Below are 20,990 nucleotides of genomic sequence, written 5' to 3'. Positions count from 1 at the left end.
ACACCATATAAAAACTCCAAAATAATAGAATTGCTATGGTGTAAGCCCGTATAGTCCAATATTTTTCAAAAATAACTGTACGGCTTGCACCATAGGATGATCCAGGCAAACCTTTTGATGGGACACAACATAAATACGTTGTCCCCCAAAAATCATTTCCATGGGATGATCCCAACCCTCCGATCTATAGAGATTCTCATGATACGAAGTTCCTCTAATAATTATAGAGCTAGGATTATTCTATGAAAATGATTTTTTGGCACACCCTATTTACATTATAGCCCATCAAATGGACGGTTTGGATCATCAGAGTGTAAGCCGTGCAATACTTTTTGAAAAATACTAGACTATAGTTGCTTCCCCCGTATGAAAATCCACTCTTAAAAATTGAGAATAAGGCAAAACCTAAGAAGCTAGTACAAATTGAGCAACCGTTGTGATAAATTGAAAGCCTAGATAGGCCTTCAAGAAATCGTAATTTATTGGCCATATGAGATCTAGATTAAGGCCTCGTAGATTGAGGGTTCTGATATATATATATACACACACACTAGTAAAAAACACTATGCGATGCATGTGCCGACAAAGAACTGTACGGACCATATCATAGGTTGATCCAAACCGTCCATGTGATGGAACACAACATAAATAGGTTGTGCTCCAAAAATCATTTCCATAGGCTGATCCTAGCCCTCCAATCCATAAAGGTTTTCATAATATGTTGTTCCTCTTAAATCGGATGGTTAAGATCACCCTATAGATTTTTTATTAAAAAAACATTAAGGAGGGGGGTGGTATTGAAATTATGTGGCTTTAATGTGTGCATTTGTTAAAAAGCATAAACGAGGGGTAGGATTGAAAATATGTGGATTGACTGGATGCCTTTGTTAAAAAAAGTAAAAAAAAGTGATGTGTAATTCTATTAGAATTTTGGGAGAAATTCAAATAATTCTCTCCTTTTCTCTTCTGCTATAGTAAGGATGTCGCGGCATTATTTTCCGAATTTGTCCTCTACTATATACAATACTATATAGTTGTAAATAAGGCTAAGGTCATTGAAGGAGAATTTAGAAGGGCAGTAGATGTAATTATCTAATACTGACATGTAATTCCCAAATAAAAAGAAAAGAAATCTTTTTTTCTCTAGCTATATAAATCTTTTTTGGTCGGCGGACTAGAGAATAATCTCTAGTCGGCCGACTAGAAACACTTAGAGATCATTCTGATCTAGTCCGCCGACCAAAGACACATGGGTCCCATCTTATTTGAGGGGATGCAAAGCATTCATTTGATGGGCCTTGACATAGAGACGACATCCACAAAAATTAGCTCCATAGAATCATCTCAACCCTATGATTTGTGGAGCTTAAAATGGACGGTTATAAACCCCCACAAATCTGTCCATTTTTTAGCTCCACAAATCGAAGAGTTAAGATGATCCTATGAAGCTGATTTTTTGTGGACACCCTATCTATGATGAAGCCTATCAAATGAATGCTTTAGATCACCAGAAAAATGTGGGACCCATGTGTTTTTGGTCGGCGGACTAGAGAATGATCTCTAGTCGGCCGACTAGAAACACTTTCCTCATATGGCCAATAAATCACGCCTCCCATTGGTTATAAATCACAATTGGTTTAAAGGCCTATAAATACTCAAGTGGTTATAACGCCTCCCATTGGTTCCTGTATGTGGGACCCAAACATTTAAACGAATGGGAGGCGTCATAACCACTTAAGCGCACCAAAAAAATGGTGCGCTTAAGTGCACCGACACTTTTCTCATACACACACACATATGTACTTGTCATTTTTCAAAAAAAGAAAAGAAAAAGTTTGCTCTCAAGTGGGAGTTAGATTCTAGGATTCAAACCTTTGACCTTTGACCAAGGAATTGTTGGGTATATAATATAACCCATGTATGTTCTAATATAAGCCCAATAAGATAATGGACCGGTGTAGTGGGCTTACATGGGCTAGAGTCCATTAACCAGTCATTAACCCTAGTGTATCTCTATATATAGGAGCTGGAGGCAACAAACATAGTATTCCAAACTAGATACCTTTGGTGTAATGCTTCAAGCAACCTCTTGCTTCACCTAATTCCTCTAACATGAATGTCATCAAAAGTGTCCAAGACAAGGATGATTATTGTTGGCACGTTGTGAACAATTTTGAGGAGTGGACGGGCATAGCATTGTGTTCCAACTGCTAGGTCTAAAATTGGGGAAGAAATTAAATAGAGCACATGTAAAACAAGAGGGGGAAAGAAAGAAAGAAAGAAACAAGCATTACCACGACAAAGAGAGATGGGTGAGCTCGAAACAAATAGCATCTCTCCACCCAGTACACACCGGAAGCCATGATAACAGTCCGATCATCCACCATTGAGACAATAGGCAAGAGAAGCTCCATCGGAAGATCTTTCCAATTGGGCATCTCTACTCTTCCCACTTCCATGTTTCCTCCCCCACCAACAACTAGGTTACGAAAACACACGTCCAAATGCTCTGTTCCCAACTTTTCTCCGATCATCACAATAATTAGTACAAAACTGCCAATAACAACAAGGATTTGGACATATGGATTTTACAAGCTAAATTCTGGATCTGGATTTTACAATCCTAAAAAAGTACAATCTATTCCTAAGCTTATAAAATCCGGGCTTTAGCTTATAAAACCAAGCTATAGCTTGTAAAATCCTGGATTATAAAATTTTAGTATCCAAACGTAGTGATAATGCTGAAAAAAAAATCCATCCAGAAAATACAAGAAGGCATGAATTTGCCCTTTTTCTTGTTTCTATACTGAATTAGAGTAAACACAGGATGTTAAATTTCGAAGCGTGAAAATCAAAAGCAGAGTTTCAAAAAGAGGGAAGATAAAAAAAAACCCTAGCTTAATCAGGAAATAAAAACAAATAAATAAAAAACAGAGCAAGAAAAAACAAAACCAAGAACTAGTACTTATTACTGGAAAATCAAAAGTAGAGTATCAAAAAGTGGGAAGATAAACCCTAACTAAAAAAAAAAAAAAAAAAAAAAAAAAAAAAAAAAAAAAAAAAAAAAGAACTAGTACTTCTTACACTAATAATAAAATCCAATATTTCAAAAAAATATACACAAAAAATCTTGTTATTTTCTTCGCTTGTTTGAGTGCATACTGCCGAATATTCGTACTCTAGGGAGGCTAGGAGAGAGTTAAGTGTTCAGGGAGGAGTGTGGAGAGCTCTGTAAGAGTCATGGAGATGGGTCTGTAAAGAGGCTTGTAAAGGAGTTGATTAGGTCATGGAGCAGTCTAGTTGGTGAGGTCCTTGAAGCACTCGGTTAGTCGGTGAGGTGTACTTACCTAGGCTGCAGGGCAGTTCTGTTGGTGCAATTCATGAAGAACTCATCTAGCCTAGCCCGTGAGTTATATTCGTTTGGGGCCACGAGTCTAAAGCGTTAGACTAGCCTGTGAGTTGTACTCGTGAGTTATATTCCTTGTTTTTTCTCCCGGCGAAAAGAAACTGATTTCCCTCCTCTTATGTTCTCATAGTCTGTAATATTCATAAAAAACGAAACAAATGTTAACCCTAAATGAAGGAAACAAAACCCTAAGAGGACGAGAGAAGAAGGAGACCAGCCCTCGTTTTCTGATTTCTCGCCATTCTTTCCAGGTTTGGATCTGTGTTTTGGGGGGTTTTAATCTGCAGGCATTTTGATTTGTCTGAAATTATTTGATGATCACCTGTTTTCTCTGATTTTTCATTTATCTCGTTTTTGGCTTTTATATTTTTCCTCTCCTTTCCTTCTCTCTAGGGTTTCTTCGATGTGCACTAGGGTTTCTTCATTTCCACTTCTGAAAGAGGCTAGGTGGAAGAAGAAGAAGTTGAGGAAGGAGAGAGAGAGGAAGAAGAAAAAAGAGGTATATAGTTTCGTTTTTTCCATTTTAATGAATTTTAGTGAGGAAGAAGCATGAAGAGATATTTTCATTTTTTGGTATTTTTCGCTTTTCAATGAAATGTTTAATCTTCAGAATTTTTACAACACAATTCCTTGTGCCCGAATAAGATCTATGTTTGAGGCATGTTATTAGGTTAGATCTATTCATGAATCGTGAATATTCTAGATCTAGTGTTTTCTCTTTTATGTTTAACTATCTTGTAGTGGAAGTGGGTATATCTGATAAACAAAATTTATAGCAATGGAAGATGATGCAGAGGAATTGCACAATCATCAGTTCTTAATAGCAGAGAGTTTCAAATTGAGATATAATTAACTTTCACTTTTTCTATTAGTCGCTGATTGTTCTTGTGAATGACTCATTTATGATTGTTCAAGTACAATTCTCTACTTCTGTTAGTATCTTGGGTGGCTAGTTGATAGATCTTGCACAAAAATTTGAACATGGTTCAGGAGCAATAGTCATTAGCGTTTGCTCTATGCTATTGATGGGGATGATCTTGATGAGATCTTTTTATTCTTTCTTAACCTTGGCAGGCTTTTACTATATATATGAGGAATGATAGAGGCAAGGGCGCCTTTGAATAAAGAGCCAGAAAAGGGCTTTTGATTCGATCCACGTCATTAAGTGAAGCTAGCATTTGCTTTTTCAACTGACTTTAAAAAGTAACCAAAAATGGCGTGGATCCAATCAACGGCAATTTTCTGGCTTTTTAGGCAAGGGCTCCCTATGGTGAGCTTATATATGGAGTATATATAACTATATATTGTATTCAAGGTATTCATATTTCGAGTTAGTCTATGGATTTTTTCTTATATACTTACAACTTTGTCAGGGTTAGTTTCTTTTCGCAATGAAATCATCTTGATGATTTTTTCCTATGGTGATTTTATATATGGAGTATCAATGTTCTTCGTTAATTGATCTCTAGATCTTTTTGTGTGTGTTTTCATAACTAGGTTATAGACCTTGAGAAACTGCAATCAGTTACATGTATCTATCTATCTATCTATCTATAATCTATCTATCTATAATATATTATACTACACATGTTTCTTTCCGTTGTCATTCGTCTTTTTTCCAAGAATTTTTTTTTCTGGAAAAAGTTTCCCCCCTTAAAAATCGTTTGGTGGCATTAATTTTGGTTTGCCACCCGTACAAAACTGAATTTGCCCCAATAAGTTTGGTTGCCACGTCCCCACAAAACTGAATATCATGCTATCAATACGGTTTTACATTTTAAATTTAAATCCCCTATAGTTTTGTCACCATTAATTTTGGTTTGCCACCGTACCAAACTGAATTTGCCGCAATAAATTTGGTAGCCACGTCCCCACAAAGTTGAATATCATGTTACTAATACGGTTTTACATTCAAAATTTAAATGCCCCCCTATAATTTGGGATTTAACAGTTTCGAGGTTAACTAAGATATCCTACTAATTCGGTTTTCATCCCCTACTAATTAGATTTGAGAATAACTTTCAGTCATACGTGTCTAGTTTCTTCCCTATAAATTTGGTTTCTCATGACTAATCACATCTTGCTTCTAACTAGGGTAAATCCATTTAAAATTCAAATTGCAAAAAATCAGCCACTTTCTACTCTCTTTCCCTAAAATCTCTCCCATCCCGCCCTGTACATTTCTCTTCTCTTTCATTTTTTTATATTCTCGACCATATCTATATGTATACTTACCCACTTAATTTTATGTCTTTTTCTGCTATGTTTTGTTTCAGTTCTGGATCATGGGCATCTAAGCAGTGAATATCCTTGGTGGAGTAAAAATATCTGCCTTTTCGAACCACTTCTTTTTTATTTTTATAGTTTATGTTTTTTTGCTGTTTTTTAATTAATTGTGCTTTCCGATTCTGCAGATGCATAGAGGCTAATGTTACATTTTTTCTATTATTGCAGTTACATTACCAATTAGGTGATTTTTTTTTTCACATGTGCGAGGCATCGAAAAGGTGAAGGTTGAGGATTTGCTGCTTAAAGCAAAGCAATTAGAGGAATATGGGTAAGTGCAAAATTGGGGTTTCCTTACAGTTGTTTGCAATTAAATCTAAGATTCAACTATCAAATTGGATTTGGTTATGATATTTGCTATTGGACAGACTTCCAATAAACAACCTTAACAATTTAAGGATTGAAAAAAAATATCCCCGAGAAAAAATTATTCAAAGTTGCATGATCTGTACTAGTTACTGAATTTATTTGTTATTTTCTATGGATTTTTTTATTAGAAAATTTAATGGGAATTTTTCCATCGTGCATTTTTACGCCTCATGCATAGCATGGGTGGGGCCACCATAATACACCAATGCATAGCACGGTGGGGTCCATCATTTTCCACCACGTGTTTTGATGTGTGGGACCCAACATCTCCACCGATCCGATGCATAGTTAGGGCAAGCATTCACACCTCATATTTTTATGTGGTAGGTGTACTACTTTACGCCATGTCTTAATGGGTAGGGCCCGCTATTTTACACCCTTGCATAGCATGGGTCCGAATGCTAGTATGTAGATGGAAGATGGTTTTTGTATGTACAAATGTTAACAGGTTGTGTTGTTTTATCGTGCAATTGTGAACAAGTTATATATATATATATATATATATATATATATATATATATATATATAGAGAGAGAGAGAGAGAGAGAGAGAGAGAGAGAGAGAGAGAGAGAGAGAGAGAGAGAGAGAGAGAACGGTTTCTACACACAAGTGTAGATAAGTTATCTACACACTAGCTTAAAATACAGTGGAGGGCATATTGTTTGGGTGATCCAAACCATTCATTTGATTGGCCCTCACATAGATAGGGTGTCCACAAAAAAACAGCTCCATTGGATCATCCCAACCCTACGATTTGTGGAGGTAAAATGGACGTGTATAAACCTTCACAAATCTGTCCATTTTTTGCCTCCACGGTTCAAAGGGTTAGGATGATCCTATGAAGCTGATTTTTTGGGCACACCCTATCTATGTGAGGGCCCATCAAATGAATGCTTTGGATCACCCAAACAATGTGGGCCCACACTGTATTTTAAGCTAGTGTGTAGATAACTTATCTACACTTGTGTGTAGACACCGTTTTCTCATATATATATATATATATATATATATATATATATAGAGGAAAGTGAATTCTATGGAGCTGATTTTTGGTGGACACCCTATCTATGTGAGGGCCAATGAAATGAATTCTTTCGATCACCAAAACAATGTGGGCCCATTGTATTTTAAGCTGGCGGTGTAGCTAAGTTAGCTACACCGGCGGTGTAGCTTCACTTTCCTCATATAGATATATATATATATATATATATATATATATATATATATAATGCATATCAGATGTGTTTTTCTTGGGCTTCTTGCAGATGGAAGATGGTTTTTGTATGTACAAATGTTAACAGGTTGTGTTGTTTTATCGTGCAATTGTGAACAAGTTATAATGTTATATATATATATAGCTGGATGGGGGTTTCACTGTTCACGCCCACGTGGACAGTCCCCCCATCCGGCATATGATCTACATGGCATCCCAGTTTAAAACGCATAGAAATGATTTCAATAAGAGAGGAAAATCTCTACAAATCCCAAATTTCTCTCTAAGAAAACCCTTTTTAGTTTATCTTTTTGCTTTTAGCAAGTACATCTGTTTCCACTTCTTTTGATTTATATCATCTTTACATTTTTATTAGGTTACACAATTTCCATGAAATTTGATATCTTTTTGCTTTTGGCAAGTACATCCGTTTCCACTTCTTTTGATTTATTTCATCTTTCCATTTTTATCAGGTTACACAATTTCCATGAAATTTGATACCTATAATAAAGATCCATTAATTACTTAACGTATGCAATAAAACTGGAAGGTTTCCACCTCTACCCATTTCGGTTTTTGCAACGTTTCAACACCCCCAATTAAATTCCTTTTATATCTATAATAAACACGCCATTAAATCCTAAGCGTTTGATATACGTGGCACCCACAAACAAAATATGCAAAGAAAAACATAGAAATTGTATCAGTTTTCTATCTCGCCCTTTTTTTCCTTATTGGAGTAAATCTCACCCTTCCTTTAAAAGAAACGAATCTACATGGTTTGCTTTTCTATTTCTTTGAAAGTTTTTTATTTGGGACTCTTTCCTATCTCTTCATATTCTCAACCTAAATGAACTCTTCTTCCCCAGTTGCCATGCGTTCCTCATAGCCATCCCACATAAAACTTTTTTCCTCACTATTTCGGCAAAATGTTAAACAATCAATTCAAAATTCAAGCAAACATCAAAGGGTTGTATGCTCTGCATATTACACACACTCTCTCTCTCTTGGCATCTTGGGTTAGTGGAATTTTGCCTTTTGTTTTAATCTTGCTTTTAAATTCTTCCTACCAAATTATAAGTCTATCCTTTATTTGAAAACAAGGGGTCAAATTATAAGTCTATTTTTTGACGTTTTATTCCTCATCTCTCATTTAACCCGCCAATAACTATTAAATCTTCCATCATTTACTTCTTCTACGTTTGGTTGCCGGAATTTTTTTGGTTCTTAGGACTTTTGTGGAATTTCCGCAGGAAACCCACGTTTGGTTGGTGGGCCCAAAATAATCCCAGGAACCCAAATAACCCCGCACGAAACCCCATGAAGGAAAAAAAATACTCCCATGACCAAAATAATCCCAGGAACCAAAAATAAGCTTGCAGAAGAATTATTTTTTTCTTCCCAACAGTTCAAGCAACCAAACAAAGTATTTTTTTTCCCACCATAGTCCAGTCAACCAAACATGGGTTTTTATTTTACCGGGATACTTCCAGGGAGTTTTTTTTTTACCACCAATCTCCCAGAAAGTTTTTTGTTCCACAAAAATCTCAAGAACCAAAAAAAATCCAGCAACCAAACGGATCCGCTTATTGCTCCTTCCTTTCACAACATTCTATTTGTTTTTTGTTTTTGAATTGGCCAGAAATTTGGTAGATCTGGAGGAGCTTCTACTAGCTATGTCATATAAGTTGGCTAGGTCATATAAGTTAGGCGAAGGTGAGTTTATGGGAGATCTCTAGAGTATGTATGTTGACAGAAGGAGATAAATGAAGTGTTTTATCACCCACCCCAAACAGATGCTATATGTACCATTACCAAGTACATGTGGCTATTTTAGATCTTAAGATTTAGGAATTATTTATGTGGCTGGTTTTTTATGTGTCTGCTTTTTATGCCTCATTTTCTAGCATTATTACAATTGAGATTTATATTTTTGGATGGAAAAATTATAATGGCCTTGACTTTATGCGATAGTAGCAATGCCGATCACACTTCCATTCAAAACTGTCACAATTATGTATAACATTCTGCCCTTTAGTCGTCATAACAATGCTTCTGTCATTTTTTCCCACTTATTATCGTATGGGACTAAAATGGTTGGCATTTCTTCAGCAATTCATCTGTGTAAAACTACTATATTTCAGGAGATTTTATACGGTGTAAGCCCTTATAGTCCCTTATTTTTCAAGATGGACAACAGTATAGGATGATCCAAACCGTCCATATGATGGTCCATAACGTAAACAGGTTGTGCCCAAAAAATCTCTTATTTTAGTTACCATATTTTGTTTCTCGATCATTTATTTATTAATTTAGGATTTTTTTATCACCACCTCCCATATAAAAAGCTTTTTTCTTATGAATGATTTTCTCTCCTTATCTACATATTTACTACTAATAATCATTTTTTTGATGCATACTTTTTTGCTCAAGCCTTCCTCAATTCTGCAATTCATATATCTTTTGCTGCACCGTGTCAGATGTGTTTTTCTCGGGCTTCTTGCAGATGGAAGATGGTTTTTGTATGTACAAATGTTAACAGGTTGTGCTGTTTTATCGTGCATTTGCGAACAAGTTATAATGTTATATATATATATATATATATGGGAAAAGATAGATAGAGAGAGAGAGAGAGAGAGGGAATGGTTTGTGAGCAGCCTCATATAAGCTTATCTGAGCAGAGCTCACAAACATGGGGCGGGGGGACATTGTTTGGATGATCCACAACATTCATTTGATAGGCCCCAAATATAGCCGTCCATTTTAAGGTCCACAATCGTAGGGTTGAGATGATCCTATGGAGCTGATTTTTTGTGCTATGTCAGGGCAATCAAATGAATGCTTTGCATCACCCATATAAGGTGGGACCCATGTGTTTTACTACAGAATGATTTAATATCTATTATATTATAAGGATACCCTACCCTGATTTTTTTTTTCTTTTTTCTCGAAAAATCTAATAGTACGACGAGTATACTTTCGCGTCAAACACACCGAAAACCCTCTCTCTCTTCTTGACAAATCTTGCCTTTCTTCCCTAACTCCTCCCTCTCTCCTACAACATTTTCCGTTCCCTATTCCAGCCATCGTTCCTGACTAAAATCTATTTCATGTTGTTTATGTCCTGCAATTTTGTAAAAGGTGAACTAATTCAGGTGAGCTTTAGGAAGATTTTCTCTCAATAATCTTTTCCAAGTCCAGAGGTTTCAGGTATTGAGACTTATCCTCCATTGTCTTTCAATATATTCCAATACGGTCTGTGGAAAGCCCCTTTCGGGCAGAAAAGAATCCTGAGAATAGTTGAGTATTGGTGTTGTGTTTTCCTTTTTTATTTTATAAAGTTGAGAACCAATCTGGTCATTATTCGCAGAAAATATATATTTGATAATGCCTTAGTTTAAAATTTAACTATCTATATGTTGTTGTGGTTTCATAGATTAGGAGCCGAAGAGATATTGACATTCATATTTTGGAGTTGATAGTTAAAGATCTGCAAGTTGGAAATTGGAATATACCTACATGAAGGAGGCTTTAGTATTGATTTTATTTGCTAGTATCAATGGCAAATTTGTTGAGAGATGTGATGTTACTAGTCTTTTGCGAGCATTAAGTCATTTCCTCCAATTTTACCTATTTCATGTAATGGAGCGCATTTTTGTAATTTATTATACATTCCAACTTAGATTAATAAATTATGAGTATTGTGACAATGTGGCCTCGCAACCATGTGGTACTCGTGCAACGCTCTTACATTAGCCCTGAATCAGCTACCCCAAATGGCCTAGCTGAATACCTAAGGCAAGTAGGACACTTAGACGCTACCAGAAGGAAGCACACAAGAATAGAATGATGCTATGATTTGGCCGACACTTCTAATTTATTGCCGACTCACATGTCCTTCCGTGTCCAACACGACACGCGTGTCCACACGTGTCGACACTCATTTGGACACTTTAACTTGTATTGCTGGAAGTGTTAGACTTAATGCGGGTGTGTGGACATGTTTTTGTATCGTGTCAAGTGTGGCATTCTGATTTTTTATTGAATATTGTGTTTGCCTCATTTGGACAACTCGTATCCATGTCGAAACTGGACACACGAATCCATATCCACAAATCATGATTACATATACTTTCTATTTTAGCCGTGTCCCCGTTTCTAAAGTTTGGGGGTTTGCTTTGTCCGTGTCCACAAATCATAGAATGAATGCCTTTTATTACTCTCGGGAAAAATGCTCACATATTCACAGGTCTCGAGGTTCATAAATGATTTGAGAATATGGAGGCCTGACATAATTTATAAGGTATCCCCTCATACAAATTATTTAGATCTTGCCAGTTGGCAATCATCCAATGGTCTAGGACCTTCCTAGAATTTTTTATGCTATCTAGAATTCTCCATACATGTCTCTACCAAGAGACTACAAGAATATAGTAGAATACCTACAATTACCTACAAGTTTCTAGATACTTCTAAACTTCTCCAAGAGTCTTCTACACCTTTCTATAGTTTTGAAATACTGTCCACTTCTTTAAGCCTTGCTTGAGCATCCTTAAGGCCAATAGAAGTAGTCATGGTGAGCCAGATTTTAACCCCGTGAAATGTCCATCCTCCTCCCCCCTCCAACTTGATTTTGTTGACATCCTCGCTGCAACTTCATTGTATTGATTCCTTAGACACCTCCTTCGCTCTTCCAATGAAGTGCTTGAAAGCATCCAATCCCTGTAGCTCATGCACATCTTTGTAGGCCTATCGCTTAATTGTAATGTTGAAAGCCTCCTAACCATCCATGTGTATGAGAACCATACATGGGAACCTATCATCCATGATGGTCATCGCTAATTGCCTTTGTCGCGCACAGAAATTCCATGCTTAATATTACCTGTAGTCATTCAACGGAATTGTCGCAAGGTCGATTACACCATTCCATCCACTGATGTTGAGCTCCACTCCTTTGGCTTCCCCACCGATGGGCTTGGCCTCCAAATTGATGGCTTTTTCTGACATTGTCTCCATCTCAAGTTGAAGGCCTAACCACTTGGCCTTGTCCTTCGATACAAAGTTGTGAGTTGTGCCTGTGTCCAGCAAGGCCCTTGTAACCTTGCTGATGATGTGCACGTACTTGTGCATCCAAGCTTTTAGGTTTCAATTTCAATGGAAGCATGTTGATTTCAGATGAAAATTTCGGTGAAAATCTTGTACAATCACAAAAATATATGCAGACATATGCAAATGATGGTCATTTAAGATAAAGGGGGTGTTCGGCAGCCATTCTCATTCTTTACAGTAAAATCGGGCTGAAACGGGTAGATGAGAATCTAGGAAGTGACTCCGAGTCGCTCGGTAGAATCTCATCAATTTAGGGCTATAAAATAGGAAAAGATAGAAACAGGCTTGGTGGGCCGAATTTGCCAAACGAGATTTTCTTCATTTTTATAGCGCACGTCATTCTCCACGCCTAAAAAATAGGAAACCTACTTTTAGAATGGTTGCCGAGCACGCTCAAAACTTTAGGAAGTTCTAGAATAAGCACAAATACACTCTACAAAACCATCACATAAGCAAAATCGCAACCTATAAGGGGTTTACAACATCTAACAACTAGTGGGATACATTGTTGTGTATGCCTGATAATGCTGTACGTGCCAAATTCCACATGTATTTCTAGCATTTCCAAAGGTTTCATCTTAAATATCCATCATTTGCCTATATTTTCGTATGTTTTTTTTCTAAATTTATAAGATTTTGATTTCTAGCATTTCCAAGGGTTTCATCTTAAATATCCATCATTTGACTATATTTTCGTATGTTTTTTTCTAAATTTATAAGATTTCGCTGATATTTCTGACTAAAATCGACATATGCCAAAGTTTTGACCAAAATACTATAATATGTGTACTTAAAGAAGGGTTTGTCCTTCTCTGCCATGTCTGGAAGGTCAAGTGTGAGTGTTGTGAACTCCTTCACATACTTACAAATTGACCTCGTGTGCTTGAGGCACACTGGTCTCTTTTGAGCGAAGTATTCTATGTTCTTAGCAAGTCAATTCCTTCTTGAGATCTTCTCATGGTCTGATGGTGCATAGTCCCCTTGCTATGTCACCATGTCACCTACGCCACCATAGCTTGGAGTCATCAATGAGGTATAGGGTGGTCGTGTACACCTTGTCTTCCTCATCCTCAATCCTAATAGCCTCAAGGTACTGTTCCAAATTTTGCAAGAGGTTCCCCATCTCCTTGGCATTTGAATGGCAATCATCCTGCCATTTTTAACTCCCCTATAATACTTATGCTCAAGAATTCATACCTTATTGGCGTGTCTAGTGATTACTCAACTGTTCAATACTCATCTCTGACATAGTGACCTTCAAAGTTGCCATTGTTCTTCTCTCGTCTATGAACACAAGTCTCTGATACCATTTATCACCAGGCCTAATCCTTAGCCTCACACCCCTGCGACACTTCTGCTACACTCCAACATTAGTCCTGAGTCAGTCTACCTCAAATGGCCTAGTCTTGTACCAAAGGCAAGTAGGACACTTAGGCCCTCCTAGAAACTTCTACGCCCTTTAGAATTCTCCGTACATGTCTCTACCAAGAGACTACAAGATTACACTAGAATTCCTACAAATATCTAGACACTTCTGTCTGTCTTCAAGAGTCTTCTATACGTTTATGGAGTTTTGGAATGTTCTCCGCTTTGTCAAGGCTGCTTTGACCCTCCTTTATGAGTCTAAAAAGAGATGTGGTCAGCCAAATTGGTTCCTTGTGATATTAGGCTGCCAAGTTTCAAAAGGTTTACCAAAAATCTTTCTCTTATTTTGTTATTTTCATGTTCGGTAATAGAGCAAAAAAGTCTAGAGATAGGTTTTGTAAGACAAATGTTGAAAATACCACATCTTGATCAAACACATCAAGAGCTATTCGGTAGGGGTTGATTGTTGAATCTGAAACTTTTTCCTAGACCTAGATGTGTGATATTCTTTTGAAAATTAGCTTTAAAGGCTTACTTCTAGCCTATTTCACAACAAGTATCGTCTATAAATTATAACATGGCATGTAACACGCAGGTTCACATGCATAGATGCTTAAATGTATACATCAGAATTGCATCTACAATATGAAAGTATGTCACAACAAAAATATTGACAATTGTGAAATTGGATTTGATGGTTGACCACTTTTGAAAGCGGAAGATGCATATTATTAATCATTGTGCTTTGTGTGGAGGCCGGCTTATATGTATATCACATTTTCCTTCACTGCAGGCTCGCAAGAGAAGTCTGGAGTTGCATCCTTATGAGGTTTGGGATATCTTCGGTTTTCCTTTCGAGGCTAGCCAACCTCTTGGTTAATTGGGCTTGTGCCCCATGGAGGGGGGAGGGAAGGATTTTGTTGTGAGTAGTATTGCTGGTCATTGTATGGGTTATTTACTTATTTGGAAGGAAATAAACAATATGTTTTTAGAAGCTTGGCCAAAAATCCTTTATATATTTATGTGAAGGCTATTGCTCACCATTGCATGGGTGAAGCCTCCCTTGCTTCAGGTTCATCTCATGCTCCGATCTGAGGCGTTGCTGGAGAGAGATTTGCTCTAGTGGTGACAGGGAGGTTCTATCTCTGCAGTGGATTCCTCCTGACCCAATATTGACGAAGCTTAATTTCAATGGTTCGAGTTTAGGCAATCCGGGGCTTGTAGGCAAAGGTGGAGTTCTCAGGGACGAGAGGGGTCAAACTAGTTGGTCTTTCTCTGGTCCTCTTGGGATTACGGATTCCAATGAAGTGGAATTGATGCCTGTTCTTCAGGGCATCCATATTAGCAAGAGGAGAGACCTGGCCAAGTTGATATTATTTGTTAAATGCCATCAAGTGGCTAGATGGGAACCATCATCATTCCTAGGGATTCGATTATATGATCGATGAGATAGTGGTGGATTTCCCAGTTCATTTCCAGCATGTTAGATCGGCCAATAGAGATGTATACAGGTTAGCCCGTGCGAGACTTGGAAGGGAGTCTTTGCAGACTTTTGATTTCCTCCCCCCTTGAGTTCCCTTGTTTCTTGTTGCAATCCTCTTTGTTTTTGTGGTTTCTTCTCTTTGTTTTTGACCATTTCTCGGCAAGGGAAATCTCAGGATATATTAAACAAAAAATTTCGGGATTATATCAGGGAAAAACAAGAAAAATAAAATTATTTAAAAAATATAAATATATAAATTTTAAGAAAAAATATAAAATAAAAATAACGGGACAATATCGTGATATTATTGCGATATTTTATGATAAAAATGAAAATATCTCTATATTTTTAAAATCTCGGGATTATTTTGGGATTTTGTCGTTTTATCAAAATGTTGCGATCAAAATGTGATATTTTGAAATTATCGGAGATATTTGTGACATAGCTCGGTTGTGGGGTTTCCTCCTTTCTTTCCGTAATAAAATTCTTTATCTTTCATAAAGTGTGTGACATCCAAAATATACCTCTAAAAGTAGTCATCGGTTACGTTCTTGTGTGCAGGTGCTTGTAATACCATAATTGTGAAGTTTCAGTATGTGCAAATGCCCATGCCCTAATTTCTTTGACCTGCTTCACTTTTTTGGTGCAAATACCATCGGTTACGTTTTTTGGTTTTTAAACAGGCTTGAATTCCAAGCTACAATAGTAGATTCTCATTTACTTTGGACAAAATTTCTTTGATCTGCTTCACTTTTAATACTGATCGTTTATGTTATTGATATTATTAGGTAAACCTGGAACTGTACTTGAGTGGCACCAAAGACATGCTATTGCCCACATGCTATTGCCATTGGAATGGCAAAATGGTTGCGTTTTCTACATGAAGAGTGCCGTGACGGCCCTATTATTCATTCTAAAATGGGGGCTTACACCATATTAAAACTCCAAAATAATTGAAATGCTATGGTGTAAACCTGTATATTCCAGTATTTTTCAAAAAGAACTGTATGGCTTGCACTATAGGATGATCTAGACTGTCCATTTGATGGGCCACAATGTAAATCATTTCCATAGGATGATCGCAACCCTCCGATCTATAGAGATTCCCATAATATGAAGTTCCTCTAATGATCATAGGGCTAGGATCATCCTATGAAAATGATTTTTTTGGCACACCCTATTTACATTGTAGCCCATCAAATGGACGGTTTGGATCATCATAGAGTGTAAGCCATATAGTACATTTTGAAAATACTAAACTATAGGGGCATAGACCGTATAAAAACTCCACTCCTAAAAATTGAGAAAAAGGCAGAACCTAAGTTAGAAATTGTGCAAATCGAGCGACCCCATTGTGATAAATAAAAAGCCTGGATAGGCCTTTAAGAAATCGTGATTTATTGGCCATATTAGATCCAAATTAAGGCCTATTAGATGGAGGGCTCCGATCAATCAAAGATGGGACCTCTTTGCCATAGTAGACACACCTCGATCACCTGTTACCTGCTTTAATGGATGAATAAAATGAAAGAGTCAAAATTAGCGCATAAGGCAACAACTGCCCTGTCTCATCCCAAACCAACCTGGGTCCCACCGAGTTCCATACCTGCGTCTAGGCAGGCTCCAAACCTGAACGGTAGCATCACCATTTTTTTTTTTTTTTTCTAGACTCCATTTCTTCCAAGGTTAGGGACCACCCCAAGTCAGACGTAGAAAAAGAGAGAAGAAAAAGACGAAAAAAAATTATATAAAAAGAAAAATGCTTTTTGAAAAAATACTAGACCATAGGGAAGTATTTCAAGTTATACAGCTTACACCATTGGAAGATCCAAACGGTCCATTTGATGGGCCGCAGTGTAAATACATTGTGCGCCAAAAATCATTTTCATAGGATGATCCCAACCCTCCGATCTATAGAGGTTCCCATAATATGAAGTTCCTCTAAAGATCATGGGGCTAGGATCATCCTATGTAAACGATTTTTTTCTGCACAAATGCCCATCAAATGGACGGTTTGGATCAACCTAAAGTGTTAGCCGTACGCGACTTTATGAAAAATACTAGACCATAGGGACTTACAACATATAAAAACTCCACTCTTAAAAATCGAGAAAGAACTAAGGCAAAAACTAAGAAACTTCTACAAATCCAGCATAAGGCGAGTGATAATAGAGAGAGAGAGAGAGAGAGAGGCGACAACCACCCTGTTTCATCCCACATCAAGCTGGGTCCAACCGAGTTCCATACCTGCTTCTAGGCAGGCTCCAACCAGGACGGTAGCATCACTATTTTTTATCTAGACTCCATTTCTTCCAAGGTTAGAGATCACCCCGAGTCAGAAAAAACTATTAAACACTGGGACCAAGAAAACGAAAGAAGAAAAAGACGAAAAAATATATTAAAAGTAAAATGCTTTTTCAAAAAAACTAGACTACGAGCTCTACACCATATAAAAGGCTAAAAGCTCCAAAATAATAGAAATGCTATGATGTAAGCTTGTGTAGTCCATTATTTTTCAAAAAATATTGTAAGGCTTACATCATTGGATGATGCAAACCGTCCATTTGATGGGCCACAACATAAATACATTGTGCGAAAAAATTAATTTCCATAGGATGATCCCAACCCTCCGATCTATAGAGGTTCCCACAATATGAAGTTCCTCTAATGATCGTAGGGCTAAGATCATCCTATGAAAATGATTTTTTTTTGGGCACACCCTATTTGCATTGTAGCCGATGAAATGGCCGGTTTGGATCACATCATAGAGGGTAAGCCATGCAGTACTTTTTGAAAAAACTAGACAATAGGGGCTTACAGCATATAAAAGCTACAATCTTAAAAATTCAGAAAAAGGGAAAACCTAAGAAACTTGTACGAATTGAGCGACCACATTGTGATAAATTGAAAGCCTATATAAGCCTTTTATGAAATCGTGAATTATTGGCCATATGAGATCCAAATTACGGCCTATTAGATGGAGGGTTTGGATGAATCAAAGATGGGACCTCTTTGCTATAGTAGACACAACTCCCCACTTGTGACCTGCTTTAATGGATGAATAAAATGATAAGAGTCAAAATAGATAGTCTGCAACAATGATCATGTTTGCAAATTGCCTCGCACAGATGGTAAAAATAAATTCAAAAGTAAGAAAAACGTTAGGGCAACACACATCCAAATAAAATACACGGCCAACCCGGAATTAATGCAAGCAACGCATGTGCAGTTCGGATACAAAATATTTATTCAGCAATGCATGTTTCGGGTCCATCTCCCAAAAAGAATAGAAAAGATAAGAAATAAAGAAAGATGGGAAAAGAGGATGCACAATGGAGGGATCCATTTGCTAATAGTAGAGAGAGAGAGAGAGAGAGTACCGCATAAAGCGGCAATCGCCCTGTCTCATTCCACACCAAGCTGGGTCCCACCGAGTTCCATACCTGCCTCTAGGCAGGCTCCAACCAGGATGGTAGCATCACGATTTTTATATAGACTCCACTTCTTCTAAGGTTAGGGACCTCCCGGAGTCAAAAAAACCTATTAAACACTTGGGACAAAGAAATAGAAAGAAGAAAGAAACAAAAGATTCATATTAAAAGGAAAATGATTTTTGAAAAAATCTGGACTATAGAGCTTATACGGTTATACCATATAAAAGCTCCAAAATAATAGAAATGCCATGTTGTAAGCCTGTGTACAAAGAGTACTATACGGCTTACACCATTGGAAGATCCAAACCGTCCATTTGCTGGGCCGCAACGTAAATACATTGTGCGTCAAAAATCATTTTGCATAGGATGATCTTAATCCTCCGATCTATAGAGGTTCCCATAATGTGAAGTTCCTCTAAAGATCATAGGGCTAGGATCATCCTATGTAAATGATTTTTTTTCGCACAAAAGCCAATCAAATGGACGGTTTGGATCAACCTAAAGTGTTAGCCGTACACTACTTTATGAAAAATACTAGACCACAGGGACTTACAACAAATAAAAACTCCACTCTTAAAAATCGAGAAAGAATTAAGGCAAAAACTAAGAAACTTCTACAAATCCAGCATAAGGCGAGTGATAGTAGAGAGAGAGAGAGACCGCATAAGGCGACAACCGCCCTGTTTCATCCCACATCAAGCTGGGTCCAACCGAGTTCCGTACCTACTTCTAGGCAGGCTCCAACCAGGACGGCAGCATTACCATATTTTATCTAGACTCCATTTCTTCCAAGGTTAGGGAGCACCCCGAGTCAGAAAAAACTATTAAACACTGGGACCAAGAAAACGAAAGAAGAAAAAGACGAAAAAATATATTAAAAGGAAAATGCTTTTTCAAGAAAACTAGACTACGAGCTCTGCACCGTATAAAAGGCTAAAATAATAGAAATGCTAAGGGCCATAGGGGGTGTAAATGTAATTTTCCCTAAAATGAAAAGTCAAAATTAGCGCATAAGGCAATAACTGCTCTGTCTCATCCCACACCAACCTGGGTCCCACCGAGTTCCATACCTGCCTTTAGGCAGGCTCCAAACCAGGACGGTAGCATCACCATTTTTTTTTCTATCTAGACTTCATTTCTTCCAAGGTTAGGGACCACCCCAAGTCAGACGTAGAAAAAAGAAAGACGAAAAAAAATTATATAAAAAGAAAAATGCTTTTTGAAAAAAACTAGACTACGAGACTTACACCATATAAAACCACCAAAATAATAGAAATGCCAGGTTGTTTTTTTTTTAAATGGAGAAATGCCAGGTTGTAAGCCCATGTAGTCTACTATTTTTCAAAAAGTATTATACAGCTTACACCACTGGAAGATCCAAACGGTCCATTTGATGGGCCACAATGTAAATACATTGTGCGCCAAAAATCATTTTCATAGGATGATCCCAACCCTCCGATCTATAGAGGTTCTCATAATATGAAGTTCCTCTTAAGATCATGGGGCTAGGATCATCCTATGTAAATGCTTTTTTTCTACACAAAAGCCCATCAAATGGACGGTTTGGATCAATCTAAAGTGTTAGCCGTACACTAGTTTATGAAAAATACTTACACCATATAAAAACTCCACTCTTAAAAATCGAGAAAGAAGGAGGCAAAAACTAAGAAACTTCTACAAATCGATCGACCACATTGTGATAAAGAGAAAGCCTAGATAGGCTATTAAGAAATCGTGATTTATTTGCTTAAGGCCTATTCGATGGAAAGATGGGGACGACTTTGCCATAGTAGACACACCTCCTTAAGTTGTGACCTTCTTTAAAGATAAAAATAGAAGAGTAAAAACAAGAGAGTCTGCAACTATGATCATATTTGTAAATTGCCTGGTGGAGGTAGTATTCGACAGTTAGGACAGCTTTTGAGACTTTTTATTTTTTAATTACAGCTGTCAAAGGTTCAATTATTACAAGAAGAAGAAAGACAAATCAGTTACACAGGCATTTCTTCAGTTCCTTTAGCTACTCATCTACTTGCTATTCCTTCCACTCCCTCTTTGAGATCCCTTGTTTTTTTTACGACATCATGGATGTTTTAGCTACACCCATCAGTATTGTACCGGTCACACCATAGGATGATCCAAACCGTCCATTAGATAAGCCACAATGCAAATAGGTTGTGCCTAAAAAATCATTTCCACAGGGTGATCTACTGAAATACAATGCAAATAGTATTGTACGGGCCCTGAAGGTCGACCTTTTTACATTCTTCGCAAATATGTGCGAATTTACCATAATAGGTCGACTTTTATAGCATAGGTACAAAC

General features: G+C 37.2%; 1 long non-coding RNA gene across 7 annotated transcripts in view; it reads left to right on the top strand.

Moving 5' to 3' along the window:
• The first annotated feature begins 3,237 nt into the window (after window positions 1-3,237).
• Window positions 3,238-20,990, top strand: part of LOC143848260 (uncharacterized) — a 67,629-nt gene continuing 49,876 nt past the window's right edge. For 2 of the 7 annotated variants that reach the window (XR_013235355.1, XR_013235354.1), the window contains exons 1-3: window positions 3,243-3,657; window positions 3,800-3,905; window positions 5,683-5,963. This is a non-coding gene — a long non-coding RNA (uncharacterized LOC143848260). Of the gene's footprint in view, window positions 3,658-3,799; window positions 3,906-5,682; window positions 5,968-8,916; window positions 8,991-9,418; window positions 9,827-14,541; window positions 14,826-20,990 lie in introns of those variants that run through there. The other 5 variants (XR_013235358.1, XR_013235357.1, XR_013235356.1 and 2 more) reach the window with 5 other exon arrangements.

The sequence above is a fragment of the Tasmannia lanceolata genome, unplaced genomic scaffold (assembly GCF_043159265.1).
Source record: "Tasmannia lanceolata isolate RefF3 unplaced genomic scaffold, GAP_Taslan_0.1 ptg000016l, whole genome shotgun sequence".
In the NCBI taxonomy this organism is placed as follows: Eukaryota; Viridiplantae; Streptophyta; class Magnoliopsida; order Canellales; family Winteraceae; genus Tasmannia; species Tasmannia lanceolata.
The sequence above is the reverse complement of the archived record's forward strand: the minus strand, read 5'-3'. Positions and strand labels throughout refer to the sequence as shown.